The following is an 11,037-nucleotide window of genomic DNA, read 5'->3' as shown; positions in this document are numbered from 1 at the left end:
TTCATTTATTTTAAGGTGAACTATAATTATCAGTAATTTTTCTCTTAAAGTATGTATTGCCTTTGTCTTTTTTCTTTTCTCTTTCTCATTTTTTTTTTTTAAATTTAAGCTCACCAGACTAAAAAACACTCTGGGTTGCTTAGATACTAATGTTTTCTGTGCTTCTCAAATTTTGTTAACGCCTTTCAAGCAATTTGCTCAGCCTTTTAATTTTCTTTTGGGTGAGGAAGACAGCCAGATGCATTCCAATTTTCATTTGCTTACTATACTCAACTATATTAACTAGTTTTCATTCATTTAACATATACTTTAGGGTGAAATATGCATAAATAATTAGAGCTAAGCAATAACCTATAAGTAATTTTAAATAGAAGTCAAATTCCTAACAGAACCTATAGAAAGAGAGTTAACTGACTGGTGATGGTATGCAAAAGGCTTTCTGGGTAGTTGTACGGAGGAGTTTGTCCACAAAGCCTCTTCAACATAGCTCTGACCAGCTACAGCAATGCCTCTCAACCTTCTTAATTCTGTGACCCTTAGTATATTTCCTTGTAGATGTAACCAACTGTCTTGTTAAATAATAATCACAGAACTGATGCAAAGAGAAAGCCAAGAAAACAGAGCTAAGAGCCTTACCCTTTCTGCTGCAGCTAGCTCTTCCGCCAAGAGACCTCTTTGAAAGAGAGCTACTTCCTGTCTGTTTGACTTTATATAGACTTTCTGTTCTGCCTTCTCATTGGCTGTAAACCCAAACACATGACTTCCTCGTCACTCACTGCCTGTCTGTAGAGACTTCCAGGTCTTCTATGGTATTGAGATTAAAGGCATGCATCACCACCACCATCACCACCACCACCACCACCACCACCACCACCATCACCACCACGCTCTTGCTATGGCTTTAATAGCTCTGACCCCCGGGCAATTTTATTTATAAACATACAATTAACATTTTAGTACAAAATAAAATATCACCATAGTTCCTCATGTTGTAGTGGCCCCCAATCATAAAATTATTTCGTTGCTGCTTCACAAGTATAATTTTGCTAACTGTTATAAATTGTAATGTAAATATTTGATGTGCAAACCCTATGAAAGGATTGCTTGGCGCCCCCCCTCCCCCAAGGAGGTCATGCCCAACAAGTTGAGAACCACCGAGCAAGAGTTTACCTACCACTCACTGGCTTTTGCTGATACCAACTCTTTTGTCCGGTTGTCTACTACTATACTATGATGTATTTTCTGTACCTCAGACCCATGGATTGTTGAAAACAGAAGTGACTTTGTTTAATATATCAGTGATGAAAGTTCTATATAGGGAACAATATTGACCTAAATTGACAAACAATATTGACTCAAATTGACAAACAATTGGAGTATAGGTTTTCTTTTTAAAACTGGGCTAAAGCACTGGGTTGAGCTCCAGGAGTCCAGTTGAAGAGAGGGAAGAGGGATTAAATGGGCAAGGGAGGTCAAGATCATGAAGGGGAAACCCACAGAGATGCTGACCCAAGCTCCTGGGAACTCATAGATTCTAGAAAGACAGTTGGGGAGCATGCATGGGACCAACCTAGGCCCTCTGCATGTGGGTGACAGTTGTATATCTTGGTCTGTTTGTGGGGCCCCTAGCAGTGGGACCAGGATCTGTCCCTGGCACATGAGCTGGCTTTTTGGAACCTACTCCCTATGGTGGGATGCCTCACTCAGCCTTCATGCAGCAAGGAGGAGCTTGGTCCTGCCTCAACTTAATATGCCATGCTTTGGTGACTCCCATAGGAGGCCTTACCCTTTCTGAGGGGTGGATGGAAGTGATAGAAGGGAGATGAGGGGAGAGGACCAGAGAAGAGGAGGGAGGGAATGTGTGTTGGTTGGTATGTAAAATAAATAAAAGAAATTTAATAGTTAAAAAAACTGGGATTGATGTTATTCAGAAAATTAAAAGATAGCAATGTAAAATATAAGAATGTATCTTACAATAATTCACTGCCTCTCTGATAGTAAGCAGCATTCTCCATTTTTTCATTTTTATTTATTTATTTTGGCTAGATATTTGGGGTAGCTTTTGTGAAAACCTGAGGTGACATTTACCAGCAGTTTGGTGAACTGTGATGCACGTTTCTAAGGTAAAAGTAAGGTTTGATTCAGGGAGTCAATGTCTTCTGTGTTAAGTGTATAGCCAGAACACTGCAGTGAGTCAGATTTCTCTAGTTTTTACCCACTGTCCCTTGCCTGTTCCAGGATCCTATCCAGGGTACCACTCTGTGCTTAGTCATTTTTTGTCCCTTCTTGTCATCATGTTGCTTAACATAAAATTTTTCTCTGTTGCTTAAATTATTTTCAAATGTTCTTAACTGGAATAACGAGGATAAACATAGATTAAAAAGTGTGAAGATCAGGATGACAAGAACGAAATTTCTTATATTTTATATTTGTGTTACATCTGCCTCACTAATTTGGAGTCTTGGCTTTTACTTCCTGGTATTTTTTAGTGGAAATAGAAGTTACAGATAGATTTCATCTTAGAGATGCTTTTCCGTCTCGAAACAAGAAACTGTATGTGAGGTAGTGCCTGGGTGTGCCAGGGAATCTCAACAAGAGGTCCTCTGTGTGACTGAAATTCAACTTCACAAGGTTTGAGTCTTTTGTTGAAACTTTCTGTTACATCTTGGCCTCTGGGCTCATTGAAAAACATCACAGGAACATCAGAGATTCTTGTCAACACAGCTAATGAGACAGAATTAATGCAGGAAATACTAATGGCACTTTAAAGAACACAACAATTGTGAGATGATGTTCAAAATCAAAGACATGTTAAGGAACTACAAAACCAAGCCAGGAAATGCTTTACATATTTAATTGCTTTGGAGGAAACTAGGACAAAGCTAGATATGTTTGGACTAAGCTTACTTAACATAGTTTCTATATGAATGATTAGCTATGATCCATCTTTAAAGAAACTAGTGCTAGTTGGGCACGGGGAATCACACATGTGTGTACAAACCACAGAAAAGACAGATTCAAAGGCAGTGTTGGGCGTGACCACCCCCAGTGTTCCTGACTTAATGTCAATGTTAATCATGTATTTTCACCCTCAGCCTTATATTCTCACTCACACCGGTATGGAAACCAGAAGAACTAGGGCAGAAGGAACTACCTCAGGGCAACTGCCAGAGTGAACATTCTGTAGTCACAGCGCATTGCCTGGGAAGAAAGGGAGTCATTGCAGAAAACTTTTTTTTTTTCTGAGACAGGGTTTCTCTGTGTAGTTTTGGTGCCTGTCTTGGATCTCACTCTGTAGACCAGGCTGGCCTTGAACTCACAGAGATCTGCCTGGCTCTCCCTCCCAAGTGAGTGCTGGGATCAAAGGCGTGCACCACCACTGCCCAGTGCAGAAAACTTTTTTACTGGAAAGTAAAAAAGGAAGTGTTGTGGGGTTAGTGGAGTGGTGAGCAGTAGACAGGGAAATGGACAAGGTACAAGTGATTTAAAGTGTAAAGACAATTTTTTTATTTAAAAATAAAAATAATCTAGCGATAGAGGAGGGAGATAAATACATAAAAATGAGGGAGTAGGCTAAAAAGAAGTGTCTGAAAAAGTCATAAGGAATCATACAATTAACTACTTACCTAAAATTACCTAAATATGGTTTAAATGAAATGTTCCCACCTGGGCTGACAATACTCACTCCAACCAAGAGCCATAGATCATCTAACAAAAACACCAGGTATGAGTAACCCTCTTTTGAGTTGTTTGTGAGGATTGTCCAAAGGACTCCCTAAACATTATAGGCTATTGCTATCGCCCTTAATTGTTCCCCAGAAGTGAAAGTTAAATTGTTACCGTGGAAGCCAACAAACACCTCAGACACAGAGACCAGAGACTGAAAGCTGGAGCTGACCTGAAGGTCTCCTCCAAGAGGACTAGCTTTCATGGTACTTAAGATTTAGGAATCATTGCAGAAGAGAAGATGGAAAGACTGCAAGCTTGAGAAAGATGGAGTTTTCCTGTGAGACTGTGTTTCCTAGTAGTGTCATAACATAAACTGCACCTTCAGGGAAGAGAAGAACCACACCCTTTGATTTTCTAATACAAAATGGTCAGCTCTGAACATGCAAGTAACATTACACAGACGGAACAGGTTATATTTATGTATTTAGGGATATACACACATTAACAACAAAACAACAATTTATGACAAAAGAGGCCATGAATTTGAAAGAAAGAAAAGGGATATATAAGAGGATTTGGGGAGAAGAAAGGGAAGGAAGGAAATAATGTAATTATAAATTCAGTAAATTATTAAAACATTTTCAAACAACTTATTTTTATCGTATTTTCTTCTCCGCAAACACCTCCCAGATTTTCCTTTGTTCTCTCTCTCTCTCTCTCTCTCTCTCTCTCTCTCTCTCTCTCTCTCTCTCTCTCTCTGTAATCATACAGTAAACTAAACAATCAAAAAACCCTAAAAGATAAAAAGTACCAAACCAAATAGGAAAAAAAAAAGTACACAAGAAATGTGGAGTTCATTTTTTTTGCCAGCCAGCTACTCCTGAGCATGGGTCCTACCCTGGAGTGTGGTTGATAAATCCAGTGCCAGTCCATCGGAGAAAACTAAGACTGATTTTCCCTCTCCCAGTGAGTACCAGTTACAAAGAGCGTCTTAGTTAGAGTGGTACTTTGTGACAACTTCCCTTCCCCGTGCTGGGGTTTTGTCTGGTTGAAGTTGTGCAGGTCTTGTGCATGCTGCCAGAGATTCTCTGAGTTCATATGTATAGTAACTGTGTTCTGTCTGGAAGATGTCGTTGCCTTGGAGTCTTCCACTGCCTCTGGCTCCTACAACTCCATCTTCTTAAAGACCACAGAGCCTCCAAGCTTTTTAATTAACATGGTTAGGAAATTAGCCAGTTGACCACACGTGTAAGAGGACAAAAACAGATTTCTGGGATTAGAGATTTCTCATTTTCCTCGTTTCAAATAAGTTAGCTTTGCAGCTGAACCAAATGGCAGTACCCTAAGGAAGATCTTTCCCTGATCCTCTGTATTTTCCACTGAAATTTTTCCTGCTTAATGGAATTGACAAAGAGAGTAGAGACCAAGATGAGCAAGCGTTAGCAGCACATCTCTCCTCAGGGTGAAATGGGATTTTAATGTGTTTGAATTCCGAGATACCATGAATATCTCTTGAAAAAGCATGCTTTGGTGGAAAACACTCCACACTGTGGCTTGGGGTGACAGCTGAGTTGAACAGTGTCTTTGGAGAAGCCATTCACTCACTGGAGGTGTGAGGGGGACAGAAGTCGGATCATCATATTTTGCACACAATCTTCTCAGAGTTTCTTTGTGTGGAAGAGTTTATGTTTGGGGTTTATTTCAGATCATTTTCACTTGTAAATGTGCAATAATAAAATAGAATGTGGCACCTTATGGTGGGTATTTATTTTCATATAAGAAAGGGACTTTCCACTTGCCCCTACCGCCTCCAACTTGGCAAGGGAGCTGACACCTTTGCCTGACGCAGCACTCAGGAAAGTGGACCCTGCACCTCCTCTGGGCGGAGTTGACTCTGTTGACAATGGCCCAGGTGAGTCAGTCCCCGAGAACGTTATCATGGGAGATATAGCCTCACCCCTCATCTGCCATAGGCCAGATGCCCCTCCCCATCAATGCAGATGAGAGAGCCGGCCCTGAGGTCACAAGAGTGAAAGCGCTGCTCCTGCCCCTCCACCAGCTGCAATACTCAGGAGAGCAGCTCCTGTGCTTCCTCTGGGCAGCACAGGAGAGCCCCTTCTGTTTGGGTGAGTCAGCCCCGAAGAAGCCGTGAATGTGGGAGAGCTATTCCCATTACTCATCTCTCTTGTGGTGGCATGGGCAGAGGAGAGACACTCCCTCCCTCGCTCGCTCTCCTCCCCACCCATCAATGTCTGAGGCAGGTAGGAGAGCTGGCACTTGAAGTCATGAGAGTAGGTGAGCTGTCCCTGCTTCTTGCCAGCTGCAACACTTGGGATAACAGGTCCTGTACCTCTCCCAGCCAGCACAGTAGAGCTGGCCCTGAATGTGTAGGTGTGGGAGAACCAACTAAGGGGGTGTGAAAGAGGAAGAAATGGCCCTGCCCCTTGCTCATTACTGCAAGTGGTGAACTAGCCAGGGCAATGTTGGAGAGTTCACCCAGAACCAGGGTTATGTGTTGGCTCACCCCAACATCCACCCCATCTATGATCTGCTGGAATAATAAGGGTTGGGGACTTGTCGGTCCTGTGAACCCAGGGCTGCAGGATCTCCATGACACAGGGCAGCAACAGGATGTCCAGGAAGAGTCCCAGTGAGGGCCCACTGTCGACAGTGTAGCAGAGACCATGGACTTCAAACCAGACCAATGATTCTTTGTGATGAACATCCACATGTAAAAATGTGTGGATAAAGGGTTTTACTGCAGACTCGCTGTGTCACACTGCAGCTTCCATGATGAGATTTTCCCTTTCTCCCCCTTCCCCCTTTTTTTTCTCTTAAATTTTATTTTATTTATTTATTTATTTATTTATTTATTTATTTATTTATTTATTATTATTATTATTATTTTTTTGGTTTTTCGAGACAGGGTTTCTCTGTGTAGCTTTGCGCCTTTCCTGGAACTCACTTGGTAGCCCAGGCTGGCCTCGAACTCACAGAGATCCGCCTGGCTCTGCCTCCCGAGTGCTGGGACTAAAGGTGTGTGCCACCACCGCCCGGCTTATTTTGTTTTATTCTGAGGGAGATGGGTGGGATCAGGAAGCATGATGTGAAAGATACAAAGAATAAATAAAATGAAAGTTAAAAAAAGAGAGGGAAATAACCAGTGGATGTCTGTTTTACTCATAATTTCTCACATAACACAAATTCCACTGAATGAACACATCCACAAGTTAATAACAGGCACCTACAACTGTGGTGGTATTGTGTTCCCCAAAATATTGTGTACTCTAATAAATTTATCTGGGGTCAGAGAACAGACAGCCAGTAGATACAAAGGCTAGAAAATGGTGGCACTCACACCTTTAATCCTAGCATTCCAGAGATAGAAATCCCTCTGGATCTCTGTGAGTTCAAGGCCACATTGGAAATAGCCAAGCATGGTGACACACGCCTTTAATCCCAGAAAGCCAGCCTTTAATCCCAGGGAGTGGTGGTAGAAAGCGAAAAGATATATAAGGCGTGAGGACCAGAAACTAGAAGCATTTGGCTGGTTAAGCATTTGGCTGGTTAAGATTTTGGCTGGTTAAGCATTCAAGCTTTTGAGCAGTAATTCAGCTGAGACCCATTCCGGATGAGGACTCAGAGGCCTCCAGTCTGAGGAGACAAGACCAGCTGAGGATCCGGCAAGGTGAGATAGCTGTGGCTTGTTCTGTCTCTCTGATCTACCAGCATGGACCCCAATAACTCGCCTCAGGTTTGATTTTATTAATAAGAACTTTTAAGATTCCTGCTACATACAACTGTACACTCTCTTCTTGCCACAGTTCATTACATATTCCTAGGAAGGATTCTGATATAGTTTTATGAAATGTAATATTACAGCCTTGTAAGTGTACACAGTGATATTAACCATGATTATCAGTCACTGAAACAGGTAGTGATAACTGAGGACAGATACAAGGCAAGAACCCGGGAAGACAGAAAGGGTCAGAAGGAACAAGGAAGACATGGAGGTAAGACAAAAAATGGTCATAGTCAATGGAATTTACCCATTAAGCACTGTGGTCTGTTAAACTATGAAAGACAGAATTTATAGGAAAATAATTACAGCACATCTTTCTGATTAACAGTAACAGCTTAAATAAGCCTATATTGGACAAGAACAACACCAGTAATTCAAAAATACAGCAGAAAAATGACAGGATAAACCACCAATAATGCGTTTTGCATTTATTTCTCATTCTACTGACAAACCTACAATTTAATAATCATGAATTTCCTTGTGTGTTTCTAGGCATAGTAAACATGTGAATGACCATGAATAGTTTCTTACTCTTGAGAAATACCTTGTCACCTTGTTACATAGATGTGGACACACATAACGTAGTATCTATATGTTAACATAGCACAGGAAAAAAGGCAGGAAGGGACTCAAGAGTGCAATTCTAAAAAGATGTGTCACATAATAAAGTAGTTAGTAAAGGGGACAGCCTGATGAAGCACATGTGTAAGGAATCCAGGAGTGCTCTAGGTTGAGTATGGTGACAGGGGACATTCAATTAGCCTTCTGTTTCATTTTTGGCATCAGAATATCTACAGAAAAACACTGACCTGAGCATGAAAAAAAGGCACTGTATACACTATATTTTCTTTCATATTTATTTAAAAGATAATAAGATATAAAAATAAGGAGAGTCAAATTTTAGGAAAGTGTTATTTGAGGTCTTGACATCCAGACAATGTCTGGGTCATAGTTTTGTTACTGCTTCAGATCTACCTTGACATTCAGAAGATGTTTGGGTCATAGTTGTGTTACTGCTTCAGATCAGTAATTACTCCGGTCTGATGGTTGCATTATGAAATTGCAGATATTTAATGACATTTTTTTCCAAAATCAAATTTGGATCTGGAAGATATTTCAAAAATCTGTTTTCCCATGATAAAATTAAGGAATTATTAAATATAGCATGTATTTAATTATTTTACAAAGATACAAGGTGATAGTTTTTGCAGGAATGAAATATATAAGGATACTCCTTCCTAAAGATTAGTAGTATTATTACAAGGAAAGAAAAAGAGGGCATATGGATATATTCACAAACAATATTAACACGTGATAGCTAGATAGATAGATAGATAGGTAGTAGATAGATAGATAGGTAGATAGATAGACAGACAGACAGACAGGTAGATAGACAGACCATTTTATAATAAAGACCATATTTCTCTGGATTCTTTGGTGGCTGGTGTACCTTTATGGTTCCTTGAAGCTATGATTAATTACTTCTACCACCCCCTTAACTTTCAAATACAATTATCTTAAATAGCACTTATTTCTGACTGCTGTATACTGTGTTGGAGGATAATGGAGACTAAAGTAAGTTGAAATTTCTGCCTGAGGCTCCATGAGACAAAGAGAAAATTTAAAGTACGATTTTGTTATATTCTTGATTTCAAGACTGCTGTTTCTCTCACCTGGAGAAAACTGTCAGTTCTCACTTGACTTTCGCTTCTCTTTACTTACTCAATTTAAAAAAAAAAATGGATCTCTTCAGCTATTTAGAATTATATGTTGCAACTCTGGCAAGCTGTACCCTTCCCAGACTGATGGTGGCTTTCCAGAATTTCAGTTACTGAGTTCATACTCAACAGTGTTCTCATGCTTTATCTAATGGTTCTTCACTTATGCAGAAAAAAAAGTCTCCTAACATTCTCATGTGACAGGAAGCGAGGGTCTATGTTATTATACTCAGTTTTGGCATATCTTCCCCATAAATGTAAGAATTAAGTTCTCAATTACATAAGAACTCTGATTTAAATCTGTTCTAAAAAGATTGGCACACTGTTAGAATATTAAACCTCAGTAGAGTCAGTTCTGAAAATCCATTCTTGGTGAAAGATCCATCTCTCAGTCCCATAACTTTTGGTTGCTCTGACAGACTAGGACTGCAAACACAAGTCCCTGCTCCATTTAGATTGTGCTCTTTATCAGGATACACTTCTGCTCGTTCGGCTATTTATTTAAATATATGCTTCAAGTTATAAGAATTATACTTAAAATAATACTTTGGTTTTTCATTTTCATTTTAGAGAGGTGCATATTGATTTTACAGTGAGGAAGACGTGGGCTTAGTGCTTTTAAATCAATATAAAAAATGAAGTTCTTTTTAAAATTATTTTCCTTGTGATTTATGTCGCACAATGAATGGTAGATCCCAAATCTAAGATTACATTACTAGGATTGTGTAAATATTATTCACAATTAAACCAATAGTGTATGATAATTTAATTCCTTATGCCCATTTGGTATTCTAGGAGATAATAATCACCCTTTCTTATTTGCTGAGTTTATTATTAATTAGTCACCAAACTCATTGCAATAATGTATATTTCCTCTTAACACATAACAACAACTTGGAAGATAATGAAACACATCTTTGTTCTTTCTTGAAAGCATCCCTCCTGAAGCTGTCTGTCCTGTTGATTTGCACTACGGTGTATGATTGAAAGCATCCCTCCTGAAGCTGTCTGTCCTGTTGATTTGCACTACAGTGTATGATCTCTGGACTTGCTGCACCAATGTCTGCCTGGAATTTCCTTCCTCTCTCATGGGTCAGAGCCTTTGTATCCTGAAGCCTTTGCCTTTCACTTCAGTTCCTTTCTTCATTGTTCTGATGGAGTGATCATGACTCTTGACAAAGGATTCAGGGGAAATACTTTTTGATAAAACACATGTCTAATGAAATACTCTTTATTAAATGACAGGGAAGTTAGTTATATAATTCTAGTTTATGTACTTTTCCTTCAGAATTATGAAGGCATTTTTTGTTGATTTCAAACTTTAATGTTTCACTGTAAAACACAAGGCCATCCTGTTTCTTCCTTATATCTGTGGATATTGACTAGTATTTTTATTCTGCATAGAAAAAGGTAATTCTTGTGCAGTCATATTGTCCCCAATAGTCCACAATGCCACTGCAAAACAACAATAATAAATTTTATTACATTATACAAAAGCTCATTTTTAAAGCCCACTTATCTCCACAGAACATATTGAAGATGGTTATGAGACCTCGCCCACTACTCACAGCCAATCTTTGTAATTAGCATTGTACACTGTAAAGTGTACCTCGGCTACAATAGTAAACGTCTATGGATAGCATTTTTAATGCTCAATGTCCATGGTTTCTTCTTATTTCTTAGGTTACTTTTACCTAGTGTCCTTTTCTCTTCCAGAATGCCTTGAATTTAGCAGTCACTCATTGTAGGTATCTTCTTCTGTCATAGCAACTCCAGCTTGCTTTGTTTTCCAATCATCTGGAAAGTTTTAAGAAGTTCTGTTAAGACATTTTGTGAAATTTTCCTCGG

This window comes from Peromyscus maniculatus, chromosome 15 (genome assembly GCF_049852395.1).
Source record: "Peromyscus maniculatus bairdii isolate BWxNUB_F1_BW_parent chromosome 15, HU_Pman_BW_mat_3.1, whole genome shotgun sequence".
NCBI classification, from domain to species: Eukaryota; Metazoa; Chordata; class Mammalia; order Rodentia; family Cricetidae; genus Peromyscus; species Peromyscus maniculatus.
The sequence above is the reverse complement of the archived record's forward strand: the minus strand, read 5'-3'. Positions refer to the sequence as shown.